Below are 17,695 nucleotides of genomic sequence, written 5' to 3'. Positions count from 1 at the left end.
ATAAATCACCTCACAGTTACAGCAGACTCCATTGACTCTCACCTCTAATTGAGATCCAGCTCTTGGGTGACTCTCCTCTCTCTGTGTGTTTACAGGAGTAGAAACCCTCATGTGACTTTGAGACAGTAGGGATGATCATCTCTCCTGTAATCTGATTCTGGAGGAGGGATCCATCTTTATAGAAATCAGCTGTGAGGACTGATGGGTTTTTATATCGATAGAAACAGCGTAGAGTCAGAGAATCTCCTTCAGTCACAGGATGAACAGGACTCTCCAGAATCACATCACCATCTACAGAACAGAGGAAATGTGCACTTACTAGAAGTAATAAAATACATCAACTTCATTTGAACATTTTCCAAAGAGGATGTGAGCGGTGCTTGCACATGAAAAACTTCCTGCCACAAATGCTAGAGTGTTGCCAGGACGTTGTTAGTCGGTTGTTATGCGTGGTTGCTATGGTTTTCTATGTGGCTGCTAGGTGGTTGTTTTTTGGCCCAAGTCAAAAGAGCCCACCTTCAAGTCTCTATTCTGGTCCCTAGATGTGTTTCCTTCAATAAACGTCTTTCATTTCCCATTTTATTGTCTGCTAGACGTGATCATGAGTCTGACCAATTAGCAAAGTAACAGAACGCCTCTCCTCAAGAAGCCGGACACCATGATTCATGTCTGTAGCACCATCAATGCAGAGGATGAGTTACACATCAAAGTTTAATACTTAATTTTAGGGGTTTGTTTAAATGATGAACTCCAAGTAAGAGTAATGATAAAAGTGTCTCCTAATTATTGCAGTTACTGAATTGTATCTTTTGCTTCCTGCACTTATTATATGAACCTGATTTACACATTGATTGTAAACCACCAATAAATCAATAAATACAGAGTTGTAGACTCACTGTGTACTGTGATATTAACAGGATTACTGTTCTCTCCAGATTCAGAGTGACACCAGTACACTCCAGTGTCAGAGGTGTGGGTGTAACTGATTCTACATGTAGATCCTGTTTGTGATCCCCAGTATGATGATGATGAACAATCTTGCAGATATCCACTGTCTGTGTATCTTCTCACTGTCCATCCATTAGAGTTACTCTGATCCTCACAGCTCAGAGAGAGAGATTCAGATGTGAAGTGTTGAGTTCTGCTGGGACTGATGATCAGAGAGACTGAAGGAGAGACACCTGAGAAACACATCACAGCTTGAATTTGGAAATGCTTTAAACCACATTTGAGCATGAACGCTCTTTACGCACGCACACACACACACACACACACACACACACACACACACACACACACACACACACACACACACACACACACACACACACACACACACAGTGTTTTCACTCACCAGTGACCCATAGTGTCTGTGTGCTGCTGTACTCTGTGTAATACACTGGTTCTCCTCTCTCTCCTCTGCACTTATAAACTCCTGTGTGATTTACAGCAGCAGAACTGAGAGTGTAGTTTCCTCCAGCTCCTCTGCTGCTGTCTGACAGGACTTTATATTTCCAGTCATTATCATCTCTGTACCAGCTGAAAGTCCATCCTGTAGAGGAGCCGTAAACCTCACAGATCAGAGTCACTGAATCTCCTTCAGTCAGCCACTTCTGTGGAGAAACTCTTAACACTGCTTGAGCTTTATCTAAAATAAAAACATACTGTATTAATAACATTAAATATTTGTATTAAAATTAATGTGAAATTTGCTGTTTATATTTCCTATAATGAATAAACATATAAACTCACCTGACACAGTCAGTGTAACAGCATCACTGATCTCTGAGTTTTGTCCGTCTCTGGTTGTTCCTCTACAGGTGTATTTACCACTGTGTGTGTGTTCAACACGGCTGATTTTATACTCTTGTTTCTTGTATTGACTGACAGTGTTTTTATTCTCTAGAGTCCAGCTGTATGTCCACTCAGTGTCTCCTCCACCCTGTATGTCACATCTGAGAGTGACAGTTTCTCCTCTGAACAGATTATCTTCAGGCTTTACAGTCAAAACAGCTTTAGGATCATCTGTATAAAGAAAACTTATTATGCTATTTTCAACCAACATAAAAACAATTGAATCACTAAATGATTAATATTTGCACAATAATCCTCAACAATATTAGTTACATTTAAATGTTTCATCAGAATTTTATATCAAATTTACTTGCATGGCATCCACTAATGTCATCTTAAAATACATTTTCTATCTCACCTGTAACATTTACCCACAGTGCATCACTGTAGTGTGTGTAGTAAACTGGATTTCCTCTTCCAGCTCTACACCATTACTGACCTCCATCAGACACTGAATCAATGTTCACTGTGTAGGAGTTTGTGTCTGTTGTGTTTTTCTGATGTTTCTGTGTGTGTTGGTACCAGTAAAACTGCCATCCAGTCGACTGATCCATGTGACAGGTCAGAGTCACTGTGTTTCCTGTCAGTGCAGCTCCTTCAGGATTTGATGTGAGTTCAGGTTTTGGTTTCAATCCTGCAGGAGAATAAGAAACATTCATGTGCTGAAGAGTTCACTAGAGAAACGATTACAGGAGGTTATTAAACCCATCACTGTGACCTGTTTACATTGAATCAGAACTCTGTAAAGAAAATGTTAATACAAGTGACCTTTTACATAATGATTATGATAATCACAAATAAATTGGTTGATTGTCTTCATTTCCTATTTTGCAGATTTGAGAGACACTAGTGAGAGTAAGAAATGTATAGAGTGATCTTGATGGTCTTTCATCTCTCTCTCCTCTACACCAGTACAGATCCTGATCAGATTCAGCAGCTCCTCTGATAGTGAGAGTGTCTCTGTTTACAGTGTAACGCTCAGACTCAGACACTGCAGGGCTGTTTTTATACCACTGATATCTCCAGTTACTGTAATGAGACTCTCTCTCACACTTCAGAGTCACTGTCTCTCCAGTACACAATCATAAACCTGACCTCTCGTATTGCTCTTAGAAAAATATTCTGTCATCATGTGTTGAATATTTCTGCACATTGCTGATGTAAATGAGGATGAACACAGATGAAGTCACTCACCCAATACTGTTAGTGTAACTTCATCACGGCTCTGTGAGTATCGTGAACCTCCAGTCTCTTTTACATTACATCTGTATTTACCTGCATTAGACTCAGTTACAGAATTGATTGTGTATTCCTGTAGTTTATATTCAATGACAGAATCATCTTTATACCAGCTGTACTGCCAGCTCGTGTCTCCTCCCTCCTGTATGTCACATCTGAGAGTGACTGTCTCTCCTCTGAACACACGTTCATCAGGATGTACGATCACTTTGACTTTTGGTCTTTCTGTTCAAAGACGATTCACAGTGAAATTTATGTCAAATAATTTGCTGTATTTACTAGAACACAGTTACTTCATTGTAAACTACTGTATATTGTGTTCTCAGAACAGTACATAATGTAAGGAAAAATACTTACCCTTTACTGTCACTGTTAATGGTTCACTGTAATCTGTGAGAACATGTCTGTTTCCTCTTCTTTGTGCTCTGCACTTATACTGTCCTCCATCAGAGACTTTCACAGAACTGATTGTTTTAGTTCCTGAAGCTTCAAATCTTTCAGTGCCTGAATCTTTTGTCCATAGAAACTCCCATTCTGTTGACTGATCCACATCACAGTTCAGAGTAATTGTGTCTCCAGTGAACACTGAACTCGGTGGATTCACAGTCAGAGTTGGTTTGGGAATTTCTGTTAATATAAAATCATTGGGAGCATGAATAGTAAAAGTTTTTCCAAGAGAAGATCTTGTGCTCTCACTGATAAATCATCAATACATTTTGTTTGTGCCCCCACTGTGCAAACTCTGTCAAAATGTTGCATTTGAACCAATTTTATAATTTAGTAATTTTCTTTTAATGTGTTTTACTTTTTGGTTTACTTTCATTTTCTGTGTTTTGTTAATTAAATAATTGAAGTTGTATTAAACATTATTTAGGTTGATAAATGGGTAAAATTTCATTCACTCAAACAAACAAAATTCCATCAAATTAAAATGTATTACATTTTACAAAAATGACATTAATAACATTTAAATATATTACTTTTATATCAGTTATTTCAAAATTTATTTCTGAAGTCACAATGAAGAAAAAGTAAAATGGAAGAAAAGGAGAAAGAATGACATTTATCAAATCTTAAAGTAACCGGAAACATTTTTTAAGTTTCAAACCATTTTTCTTTTTTTGCATTTGGATTGTATCTCTGAAAAATGAACTGTAAAGTGTTACACGGACCCCAGAGGATAATTTGATTAGATATTTTTTATTTTTCACATTTTATTTTTATTTTTAACTTTTTGTAAATTTTTTATATTTTGCCATATTTTAAAGTGCTGACATGCCACAATTTCAGACACATGTACAGGCAAGTGATAAAGAAGTGTCTTCTGGCTGCAGCTTCTGCTTCACAACAGTTACCAGGAAGTGAACATATATCATGCACTCTGCTTCAGGAGGTGTTTATGTTTGTGTGGTTTTCAAGCCCAGAGAATCTTTAGCAGAGACGGGCCACTTCACTGAAAATGAATTGGAGAAATTGGAACACCCAAAAGTCACCAACGGTCAACAGATGTAGAAAGGAAGTCCCGCCTTCAGGTAAAATAGTTAATCACCTTTTAGATACAGACATTGTTCTGCCCATTATCTGGTCATGGTAAAAATCGCCATCTAGTGGCCATTTTAGTATTGCAGTTTGTTATTTTTCTGTACATACGTTGATTTATTAGTTCGGCAACAGTTCAACATTTATTGCCTTGGAGAAAGATATGCCTGTAAGTTTATTTACTATTTGTAAAGATCTTTAAAAGTGTTATTTGGTAACATAATATTTCCTCTTGAAAATATGTTTGTGATCGATATGAAAATGTAAGGAAGTTTTCTATCACATGTATACGCAAGTGCAGATTGTAGTGCATGTGTTTATATTTATATCAAACGAATTAATGTACAAGTTGTAATTTCATTTCTTGTTTATTGTATTTCAGTTTTACAAAAAAGAAATAAGGATCACACAAGTAAACATTCTGGAAAGGATAAACTGCTTCGTGTGTGTGTGTTTGTTAGCTAGCTGTCTAGTTTCTTCAAAGTGACGCAGTTGCAAGGACAGCATAGACATCACCTGTCAATCAATTCGAGGATATGTAAGCAGGGGACCAGGCATCAACAATGCGATGAACATCGCTGACGCCAGTATTTTCGGAAGATTCTGGAGACATCGAGTAAAAACAGACATTTTGGGCGACGCGCAAGTAAACCGGAAACAGATATGGCGACAGCGGAACTTCACAGTTCAGTCTTTGTTTTAGCAATACATTTTTAACATGTATAATGCGTTTAGATTTTTTTTTTATTGCCTTTACAGGGACTTTAACACTTTCTTAAACATTTGTACAGGTCATAATTGCAAAACCTGTAAAAGGTGAAATAACAAAAAAAAGTCGAGGTTGGAAAAAATGTAGACATAATCGAAATTTCTGCGCAACTGTGAAACCAGAGGATAATTTCGCTTTTTCATTGAGTTTATCCTTCACGTCAAAACAGGGATTTTCATGTTTATGATAGATATCACCATGGTTGCAAATTAATAAAAAACTTTAAGTATACCCGAGATTTTGGCCATGTTGCAGATGTCTTTCACTGTTCACTGATAGTCAGGCATTCGTGAAAAGTCTAACTTCATCAATTTATTCTGCTAAATTGTTCATACCATGAATTAAATATCTATTTTAAATCCTAATCAGAATCATAAAGATATTTATTGCCAAGTAAGTTTTACAAAAGGAATTATTTTTGGTTTATTGGTGCATGTCTCAAATGCGCAGCAATCAAAGAAATGTAAACAATTTTCAAGTGCATAAAATAATTCAATATATTTTACATATATTACTGTATAATCGCTTCAGAGTTTCAAAGTAATTTAAATGTCATTTCCTAAACCTTACCTAATCATGGAATCAAGTCAAGCCTCTGTTATAAACCCTAATGGCTTTGGAGCAAAAAATAATAATAGCCAACATGGCTGGTCGATTTTGAGAGTAGAAATCGACTCGGTTACTAACGTAACCTCGGTTCCCTGAGAGGAGGGAACGACTATTGCGTAAGTAGCTTACGCTATGGGAAAACTCCGTTTCTCGAGAAATATTGAAGTCTTTATGTAAAACGCATTGCAGCTGCACAGCAGACAGTGATGAGCGAGGCAGCTCGGTCATTGGCTGTGCTGCGGCAACTGCTCGAACCAGTGACGGGCGACTTAGAACGCGCGACCAATGGGGGCTGTTCGCGATTCGCAGCGCTCAGAGCCTGCTGAAATTAGCATATGAGGGCTATATAATGAACGTCCCGTCATGCCAGTTCTTTTAGGTTCAATCGACTGAAGCTGAACTGACCAAGCACAGACACGGCAGCTTACGTAATAGTCGCTCCCTCCTCTCAGGGAACCGAGGTTAGGTTAGTAACCGAGTCGCTCCCTATCGAGAGGTCTCTCCTATTGCGTAAGTAGCTTACGCTATGGGAACACCATGTAAAAGGCCGTGCGTGCTGACTTCGCTCTATAAAGCCAGAGGCAGGTGCCTGAGCCTTAAAGCAAAGTGATATTCCACGAGCCGGCCAGCGGCGAGCTATATAGTGGGGTATGACAGGGCTCCTTGCCTTCAAGGTGGGGCGCTCCTTGTACAAACACAAGCACATATCTCATGTACTGAGCTTTTGTGTACTGGTACGCATAATAAACCCTCTAAGTCGGTCAGAGACGGACATTATAAGGGAGGAGATGATGCCCAGCATATACATACTCCAGTTCATTCCACAGTCAGACTGATAGAATGTTGGAATGCAGTGAGGGACCTGTAGGTTATAAAACCTGATAAATGTCGAGGCGAGGCCCAGCCTGCCGCCGCACAAATATCTTCAATGGGTATCCCACTCAACCATGCCCACGAGGAGGCCATGCTCCTCGTAGAGTGAGCTCTGACGCCTAAGGGGCATTGAAGGCCCTTGGCTCCATAAGCTAGCTTATAGCATCCACTATCCAGCTGATATTCGTTGCTTTGAGACAGCGAGACCCTTAGTTCGGCCGCCAAAGCATACGAATAATTGTTCCGTCTGTCTGAACAGGGCAGAACGCTCCAAATATACTCTTAGCGCCCTGACCGGGCAGAGTAAATTTGCATCACCTTCGCCTGCTGAGGACGATAGGCTGCCAGAGATATCACCTGTGCTCTGAAGGGTGTAGAGAGCACCGTAGGAATATACCCGTGCTTTGGCCTAAGGACAACTCTGCAGTCAGTTAGGTCCAAATTCCAGGCAAGCAGCGTTGATGACAGCGTGCAGGTCGCCCACTCTTTTAACTGAAGCGAGTGCCAGCAAGAGCGTGGTTTTGAGCGAGAGCTGCTTGAGGTGCACGGTTCGGAGAGGTTCGAACGGGGCACCTTTGAGTGCGTCCAGTACCGTGGCCAGGTCCCAGATCGGCACTGAAGGTGGGCGAGGAGGGTTCATCCTCCTAGCGCCTCTTAGGAAACGAACGATCAGATCATTTTTTCCTAATGAATGTCCTTTATCAGGATTGTGTGACGCCGCTATAGCAGCCACATAGACTTTGAGCGTGGAGGGTGTGCGGCCCGCCTCCAGCAGCTCCTGCAAAAAGGCGAGTACACTTGGTATCTCGCGACGCTTTGGGGTTCAAGCTCTTGGTATCACACCAGTCACTGAACACTTTCCACTTTTGGGCATACAAGCGCCTAGTAGGGGGCTCGTGCCTCAGTAATGGTTTTCAGAACTCCACTGGGGAGGTTCTCGGGAACCCGTTGAGGGGCCATGCATGGAGGGCCCACAGATCGGGCGGGGATGAAGAATCATCCCGCTGGCCTGTCCGAGGAGGTCTTGCCTCAGCGGAATCGGCCATGGGGCAGATTGCATCATCTGTACAAGCTCTGGAAACCACGCCTGGTTTTTCCAGAGTGGGGCTACCAGGAGCACTGCACATTTCACCTCCCTGATCCGACTGATGACCTGAGGCAGCATCGCGATCGGGGAAAAGCATACAAGGGGCGGCTCGGCCAAACTTGGGCGAAGCGTCCGTGCTTTTTGAGAAGAAGAGAGGGCAGTCGCGTTTTCCTTGGAGGCGAAGAGGTCGACCTCTGCCTCGCCAAAGGTTCGCCATAACCACTGAACCGTCAGAGGGTGGAGAGACCATTCTCCTGGGAGAACTTTGTCTCTGGATAGCATGTCCGCTCCTTGGTTCAGGATGCCTGGCACGTGCGCTGCCCTTAGCGAGCGCAGGTGGTGTTGTGACCATAGAATGAGCTCCCTGGCCATAGAGTGCAGGGAGCTCGACCTGAGTCCACCTTGGTGATTTATATACGAAACTACCGTCATGTTGTCCGTTCGGACCAGGACGTGTTCGTTTTGCAGGTACGGAAGCAGGGCTCTGAGAGCCAAAGCGACCGCTTTCATTTCCAGACAGTTTATATGTAGGCGCTTTTCCGGGTTTGACCAAAAACCGGAAACAGGCCTGCCCTCGTAAAGGGCCCCCCATCCTATTTTGGAGGCATCTGTCGTGATCATTTTTCTCCGCGTATTCACGCCCAGACTCACGCCGGTTTGATACCAGTTTATGGCTTTCCAGGGCGTCAGGGCTTTTATACAGCCGTGATTCGCTCTGATCAAAAAGTGGCCCGAGCGCCACGCGTGAGTGGGGACACGGCTCTTGAGGGCATCCGCCCTGAATGAGTGCAGCTTCTGCGTGGTCCAGACCCAGGCAGCGAGTGCAGATGATGTGCCGATCTCCGTCGGAAAGAGGGCCTCTGCACGAAGCGCAGGCTGAAGGCATTTGAAACAACGCCTGGAAAATAACTCTTTTACTCTTAAAAAGCGTCGCGGGGGCGAATGCTTGTTCAGTAAAGGATATGCGATGCGCGCCGGATGGCGTAGCAGAAGGCTTCGAAGGCGGCTGAAGATGCCGGCGTCCTCTCAGCAGTCCCGCTGTAAGCTTGTCCACGGCGGCGAAAGACTCCAAAAATCCGGAGGATCCAGCGAAGAGAAGGTCTTCACTGAAGGATATTAAATCTAAAAGAACTGGCATGACGGGACGTTCATTATATAGCCCTCATATGCTAATTTCAGCAGGCTCTGAGCGCGCGAATGCGGGACGCACCCCCATTGGTCGCGCATTCTAAGTCGCCCCGTCACTGGTTCGAGCAGTTGCCGCAGCACAGCCAATGACCGAGCTGCCTCGCTCATCACTGTCTGCTGTGCAGCTGCAATGCGTTTTACATAAAGACTTCAATATTTCTCGAGAAACGGAGTTTTCCCATAGCGTAAGCTACTTACGCAATAGGAGAGACCTCTCGATAGGGAACCTTATATTTCAAAGCGGCTTGCCGCCAGCCGCCCGCGGTCGATCAGCCCGAGGCAACCGCCAGAGGAAATGAAGCGGGCATCTCGCAAGAAATGGGAGTGACGAATTCGGCGGCAAACGTTTCATCCCCGCCAGTGGGACGCACCTATAGCCGACAGCTTAGGGACGGCGGCAAAAAGAAGCCGTGCGGATATTTTTTGCTATCTGGGTAGCTATACAAGATGGGAACATTTCGTTTTTTTGCGTAATCTGAGATAAAGAAGCACAATTTATGATCCCAGTGTTGTCAGATTTTACTGCTGATTTGAAATATGTTCTTTGATCATAATCATGAACAACCGTTTTGGAGATTTCGGTCTTTCCCCATTCAAGTAGATAGCTGCACTGGCATGCCGCTTGTTTACATCGAAAAATAGCTCCCGGGAGCTTTTCAAAGATGGCCGCCGAGACGTAATTTGTCTATGTTAAATTTGACGGTAAAGTGGCAAATCTGTGCCCCCTTTCGAAATTTCAAAGGAGCAATTTTGAGCCTGGGGGGGACAGGAAATGCTAGGGGGGTTCGGGGGAAATTCCCCGCTTTTTAAAATATTTTTAATATATATAAAGCACTTAAATGCTCATTTCTAATGACTTTTCGAACAGACTGTACTACTTAGTTTGGTTGTAAGAGGGTATATGCAGTGACAGACTGGGTAGATTATAAAAACAGAGAGAAGCAATCTAATATAACTACAACCAAATGACTACATACCATGAACTGTACAAAAACATACTTTATTTAATAAAGAACACATAAATGAAAACACACCATTTAGAAGATGATCGGGCTGGGACAGAGCCTTGTGATAAAGAGGTTGGGGCAGAGCCTGGTGATAAAGAGGTTGGGGCAGACCCTGGCAATGGGGAGAGGCTGAGGCAGAGCCTGGTGATGGATGGAGACTGAGGCAGACTGATGGAGAGAGGCTGAGGCAGACTGATGGATGGAGACTGAGGCAGACTGATGGATGGAGACTGAGGCAGACTGATGGAGAGAGACTGAGGCAGACTAATGGAGAGAGACTGAGGCAGACTGATGGATGGAGACTAAGGCAGACTGATGGATAGAAGCTGAGGCAGACTGATGGATGGAGACTGAGTCAGACTGATGGAGAGAGGCTGAGGCAGACTGATGGATGGAGACTGAGGCAGACTGCTGGAGAGAGGCTGAGGCAGACTGATGGATGGAGACTGAGGCAGACTGATGGATGGAGACTGAGGCAGACTGATGGAGAGAGACTGAGGCAGACTGATGGATGGAGACTGAGGCAGACTGATGGAGAGAGACTGAGGCAGACTGATGGATGGAGACTAAGGCAGACTGATGGAGAGAGGCTGAGGCAGACTGATGGATGGAGACTAAGGCAGACTGATGGAGAGAGGCTGAGGCAGTCTGATGGATGGAGACTAAGGCAGACTGATGGAGAGAGGCTGAGGCAGACTAATGGAGAGAGACTGAGGCAGACTGATGGATGGAGACTAAGGCAGACTGATGGAGAGAGGCTGAGGCAGACTGATGGATGGAGACTGAGGCAGACTGCTGGAGAGAGGCTGAGGCAGACTGCTGGATGGAGACTGAGGCAGACTGCTGGATGGAGACTGAGGCAGACTGCTGGATGGAGACTGAGGCAGACTGATGGAGAGAGACTGAGGCAGACTGATGGAGAGAGAGACTGAGGCAGACTGATGGATGGAGACTAAGGCAGACTGATGGAGAGAGGCTGAGGCAGACTGATGGATGGAGACTAAGGCAGACTGATGGAGAGAGACTGAGGCAGACTGATGGAGAGAGGCTGAGGCAGACTGATGGAGAGAGACTGAGGCAGAGCCTGGGGATGGATGGAGGTTGAGGCAGTGATGGAGAGAGACTGAGGCAGAGCCAGGTGATGGACAGAAAGAGCATGTTGACTTAATTGAAGGTCCCAAAAACATGCCTTCTTGCTCTATCTAGACGATTCAACTTGTTCTGATGGATGTGACAGATTGCAGTGCTGTTTAGACGGGTCTGTGACATTGTGCTCCTTAGCCAGGTCTTCAGACTTCTTAGGGAACTGAAACTTCTTTCTGCTTCTGCAGAGGAAGAAGGAACAACCAAAAGCAGCCTCACCAATGTCTCTACCTTGCTGAAGAGACTGCGGACCTCTGGCAGCAGATTTTTTAGTATGTTTGTAGCCTCAAGAGTGGTACTATAGTCGAACTGAAGCTTGAACATTGGCATCTGTACCTCCAGTGAATGCCGATCTAGCTCTGGATATTGGCTGACAACATCTTGCGTCTTTCCAGTCAGGAGCACTCTCTCTAATTCATCCAGGACTTGCAGGCTACTCTGTTCAAAGCGCTTGGTTAGTTGCATGTCCACAGTATCCAGCATTTTGAAGAAGGCAATGCGGTAATGCTCTTCAGTGGTTGCTGGGACAAATGCTGTTGCATTTCCTGTGAAGCGCTTGGGTGGCTTTCTGACATGCGGCATCTGGATAGGTTCAATACCTGTGCTGGTGACTAGCTCAGTGGCCCTTGTGTATATGCGGTGAAACATTTCATCTGACCTCTTTGCCTTCAGAGTTGACTTCACGCAGTCCACAGCTGCCGTCATGCCCATGACAGTTCCTGTTGACGTCTGTAGGGAGTAATTCAGACACTCTAGTTCTCCAATCACTTCACAAGCAAGAAGAAGCACCGTGGTCCCCTTTTGGAATCGCTCCAAAAGCCCCCTAGCTGTGATTGTTGTTTCAGAGTAACCAGATGAAGCCATCTCCTCCAGACTGAGCAGCACTGCCTCATACTGCCCAAGAACAGCTCGAATAGCCTTCATCCTGACAACCCATCTGGTAGGGCATAAGGGCTTCAGTGTTTTGATGTTCCCATGTTCTGATTTGGCAATCTCTTTAAAGACCGTTTTAAACTTGCCTGACTGGTTGAAGAGGGTTCCAAGTTTGTGGACCAATGACAGTGCATCCATAACCACACAGGATGAACTGCAGGCAGCCTGTGTTACAAGATTGACGCAATGTGGTCCACAATGGACATAGAGGGCAAGAGGCTGAATCTCCTTGATTTTGGTCTGCACTCCACCAGTCTTGCCAGACATGTTTGCAGCTCCATCGTACGTTTGCCCACGGAGACCAGATAGCGGCAAATTCATTCTATGGAGGACCTCAGTGGCAACCCTAGCCAGATTTTCCCCTGTGGTCAAAGACACTTCATAAAGACCGACAAACTCTTCATGAGGTATTAGATCATGGTCCTCATACCGGATGCAGATTGACTCCTGCTCTACCCCTGCAACATCTTGGGTGCCATCCATGATGATGGAATATTGGAGTGTCGGCAAGTTCCGCACAGCAGATGCTATCTCCCGCACAATGTTTAAAGACAGGATCTGCAAAATCTCAGTTTGAATTTGAGGGCTGAGAAAATTTGACCTCCTCTCTATCCAACTCTCCAGTCCCTCAATATCCTCTGACCTGAGACGAAGGAGCTGCCTGAAATATCCCTCACTGTTTTCATGACCGCGAATAGCAGTACCTTTTCTAGCAAGAAACTGCAATGAGCCAACAATTTGTAGCAGATGAGACCTTGCCTGCTGTTGCTGAAGAGCCTTTGCTGATGATAACTGTGTGTCTATTGATTTTGCCTGATGTGTGTGTGTGTTGTTATGGCCACTTTGTGTGCTTGAGATATTTCATGTGATTTACATTTTTCTATTGCTTTTTTCCAGTTTTGGAATCCTGTAGATACAAATGACTGATCTACACTTTTAGCAAGGGGACTTGTTTGATTTTTAAATGCTTTCATGCAATAGAAACAGAGTATACCTCTCACATCAGGACAGTAGTGTAGCCATATATAGTTCTTGTACCATCTATCCTGGAAACTAAGTGTCTTGTTTGCAAGCTGCTGCTGAATGATACATCCTGCCTTAGGTTGATATGGCCTTTGATGCTCTGTCTGGCTGACCTGCTCTGAAACCCTGACCTCTCTCCAATTCTGGCTGCTCTATTGAATGTACACGAAATAAAACAAATCAAACTCTATAAATTGTTATCATAAAAAGCCACTTTACTTAGCGTAGCTTATCATTATAAAGCTTCAGCGATAAACTCATTTTACATTCAAATATATACAGGTGCTGGTCATAAAATTAGAATATCATCAAAAAGTTGATTTATTTCAAGAATTCAACTTAACAGGTGAAACTAATATATTATATAGACTCATTACATGCAAAGTGAGATATTTCAAGCCTTTATTTGTTATAATTTTGATGATTATGGCTTACAGCTTATGAAACCCATGAAATCAAAATCCCCAAAAAATAGAATATTACATGAAATCACACAGTAGTTAAACAGTAATACCATGGTCATTGAACCAGCTTTTGGTTCTTTTGGCAGTGTGGGCAGGTGCAAATCCTGCCGGAAAATGAAGCAAGCATGAAGTGCTCTGAAAATGTCCTGGTAGACGGCTGCGTTGACTCTGGATTTAATAAAGCACAGTGGACCAAAGTCCTCTTTTCTGATGAGAGCAAATTTTGCATCTCATGTGGAAACCAAGGTCCCAGAGTCTGGAGGAAGAGAGGAGAGACACAGAATCCACGTTGCTTGAAGTCCAGTGTAAAGTTTCCACAGTCAGTGATGGTTTGGGGTGCCATGTCATCTGCTGGTGTTGGTCCACTGTGTTTTCTGAAGTTTAACAGGAAGTTTTAGAGCACTTCATGCTTCCTGCTGCTGACCAACGTTATGGAGATGCAGATTTCATTTTCCAACAGGACTTGGCACCTGCACACAGTGCCAAAGCTACCAGTACCTGGTTTAAGGACCATGGTATCCCTGTTCTTAATTGGCCAGCAAACTCGCCTGACCTTAACCCAATAGAAAATCTATGGGGTATTGTGAAGAGGAAGATGCAATACGCCAGACCCAACAATGCAGAAGAGCTGAAGGCCACTATCAGAGCAACCTGGGCTCTCATAACACCTGAGCAGTGCCACAGACTGATCGACTCCATGCCACGCCGCATTGCTGCAGTAATTCAGGCAAAAGGAGCCCCAACTAAGTATTGAGTGCTGCACATGCTCATACTTTACATGTTCACACTTTTTAGTTGGCCAACATTTCTAAAAATCTTTTTTTTGTATTGGTCTTAAGTAATATTCTAATTTTCGGAGATACTGAATTTGGTATTTTCATTAGTTGTCAGTTTTAATCCTCACAATTAAATTAAATAAACATTTGAAATATATCAGTCTGTGTGTAATGAATGAATATAATATCCAAGTTTCACTTTTTGAATGGAATTACTGAAATAAATCAACTTTTTGATGATATTCTAATTATATTACCAGCACCTGTATATTAATCATAAGAACAACTAGTTAAATTAGCTGGACACAGTACCAATGTATTCTGTTATCCTACACAAATGAGCATTCTGTTATATTCCCATTACCTGTGTCTCACTTGGCCCTAACTCTCCCTGTTCTGTGGTCTCTTCATCTCCTGTCTAGGAAAGTAACAAATGTTTGAGGACACAGAACTGGTTTCAATGCAAACTCTGATGACATGCCGTTGGCCTAATTTGATCTAAAGTGCTTTTACTATGTGAATTTTAGAATATACTGTATGTAGCTATCCATTAAACTTACAAGCCCGCTTCTCCTCTGTCCTCTTCCTCTTAAAGTACTGTAGGATGCTCATCTCTGTGTGAACAATTTGTGACTAATATTACTTCTACATAGTTTATGGACACGTATCAATGGCACATTCACACACTCTTGGCTGTTCATCAGCTTTGATAGCATATAGCTAGTTAACTAATTAGCTAACATTTGCCTGTTTTACACAACATAAAATTAGATAGTTTGCTTCTAAGGCTATATTTGACAGCTTCAGAATACAACAAAACTGATGATCAAACTGAAAACCAGCAATCTGCCATTTCATCGGCTGAATTAGCCCAAAAACTGTTCAAAAACCGCCAAAATGCAAACAAAACCGCCCAAAATATGTTATCAGTATTTATTTCAGTATTTTTACTTCCACGTTTCCTTTCCTACGTTAACTTACCTCACATTTACATCATACTAGATTTACATACAAGAAATAAAAACCCCGGCTGCCGAAGCATACATAAATAAACCGTTTTTAGGTGCATTAGTGCCACCTCCTGGACTGGAGTGTTGCCCTCCTTATAAATAAATGACGCTATCAAAACCTTACGGCGAAATGACAATATCCTCCACACACACTCGTTTGTAAGGCGGCCTCCTGTATTTTTGCTAGTCGATTTTATTTCATCCAGTGACATGAAGGGTTTTAACTTCATTCATGAGATTTTAGGTAACTGCCCAACTGACATTCATGAGATTTTAGGTAACTGCCCAACTGACAGATGACTTTGAGCGCACCGCCAACGGTGTGTGTGTGTGTGTGTGTGTAACCATAGCGACAAAACGATGAAGGAACGCGATCTGTCGGTCAAGAAGATTTTCTAAAACTTTACTCCAGACAGACAAGTGTGGGAGGTTTTACCTTTAGATGCAGAACAGGCTGTCAGCTGCAACTTGAACAGACTGCTGAAGAAAACAGCTGAACGTCTGAACGCAACTTTGTGGAGCGTACAGTCTGCGGATCTGTCTAGTACCGTGAGCAACGTGACTTTGAATTGGACGTAGGCCTATTTAAAAGTTACAGAATGGATTCATTTGGAGACTCCGAAATCGGCAGAGATAGGCAGGCAATGCAAAACAAAATCTTACACTGGGAAATAGTGGGGGGGACAAAACTTAGATTTTGAAATGTAATGGCTCCTACGCCCCTGCCCCTCGGGTAAATTATCCTGACTCCAGTGAACACAAAATTATATAGCAGCTATATTTACTAAGGGCTTTAGTTTAGTGCAAACAGTAATGTATAAATCTGACCTCTTAAAATGCTTTAATTAAGAAATAATTTATTAAATATCTCCTCCCTCCTGTATGTCACATCTGAGAGTGACTGTCTCTCCTCTGAACACACGTTCATCAGGATTTACGATCACTTTGTCTTTTGGTCTTTCTGTTCAAAGACGATTCACAGTGAAATTTATGTCAAATAATTTGCTGTATTTACTAGAACACAGTTACTTCATTGTAAACTACTGTATATTGTGTTCTCAGAACAGTACATAATGTAAGGAAAAATACTTACTCTTTACTGTCACTGTTAATGGTTTACTGTAATCTGTGAGAACATGTCTGTTTCCTCTTCTTTGTGCTCTGCACTTATACTGTCCTCCATCATAGACTTTCACAGAACTGATTGTTTTAGTTCCTGAAGCTTCAAATGTTTCAGACTCTGAATCTTTTCTCCATATAAACTCCCATCCTGTTGACTGATCCACATCACAGTTCAGAGTAATTGTGTCTCCAGTGAACACTGAACTCGGTGGATTCACAGTCAGAGTTGGTTTGGGAATTTCTGTAAATATAAAATCATTGGGAGCATGAATAGTAAAAGTTTTCCAACAGAAGATCTTGTGCTCTCACTGATAAATCATCAATACATTTTGTTTGTGCCCCCACTGTGCAAACTCTGTCAAAATGTTGCATTTGAACCCATTTTATAATTATAGTTATTATCTTTTAATTGTGTTTTACTTTTTGGTTTACTTTCATTTTCTGTGTTTTATTACTTAAATAAGTGAAGTTGTATTAAACATTATTCAGTTTTTGCTGTGGGCTGTCCCATTAGCGCAGGGGTGTGGGTTAGAGAACGGACTGCATATACATTGAGGGGAAGTTTACAAGGCTTGCCCAGGGATCGATAAATGAAGGCACATGTGCCACCTTTGCCATGTGGAGGGGTTGGCATGCTGGCAATAGCAAGATAGTGGACAAACTATCTTTACACTTTAAGTTGGTCGTGCAAACGTTTCTGCTTTACGTTGTTCTCTCCGCGCAGTGGTTGAGAGGGATTTGATCTCTTGCTGGCTGGCAGAAGTTGGCACTGACGGATCACATGACATGTCAATCCTCCTGCCTCTTGTATCACTTGCATCAAGTTTATTTACAAAGAATACTTGCAATAAACAATGGTGACCTCTGGATTGCTTTTCATTTCCTTTTAAATTTTGGGTTATTAATCTTTTCTTATAAGGCCTTTAAACAGAGTTTACTTGCAATTTACCAGATCATCTATCCTTGAATTATATTTATTTCTAGGAATTGCATAATTGTATTCTTATAGATCTATACATGAATGCCTTTTTACAGATCGATCAAATGACTGAAATGGCA

The 17,695-nt window shown here is 42.7% G+C and overlaps 1 protein-coding gene and 1 pseudogene across 2 annotated transcripts in view; one reads left to right on the top strand and one right to left on the bottom strand.

Moving 5' to 3' along the window:
• Positions 1-17,695, top strand: part of LOC127652778 (Fc receptor-like protein 5) — a 248,555-nt gene that overhangs the window by 53,823 nt on the left and 177,037 nt on the right. The gene's annotated exons all lie outside the window — the stretch shown is intronic.
• Positions 1-17,695, bottom strand: part of LOC127652773 (basement membrane-specific heparan sulfate proteoglycan core protein-like) — a 32,890-nt pseudogene that overhangs the window by 1,673 nt on the left and 13,522 nt on the right.

The sequence above is a fragment of the Xyrauchen texanus genome, chromosome 12 (genome assembly GCF_025860055.1).
Source record: "Xyrauchen texanus isolate HMW12.3.18 chromosome 12, RBS_HiC_50CHRs, whole genome shotgun sequence".
NCBI lineage: Eukaryota > Metazoa > Chordata > Actinopteri > Cypriniformes > Catostomidae > Xyrauchen > Xyrauchen texanus.
Note: the sequence above shows the minus strand (reverse complement) of the source record. Positions and strands in the feature narration are given on the sequence as shown.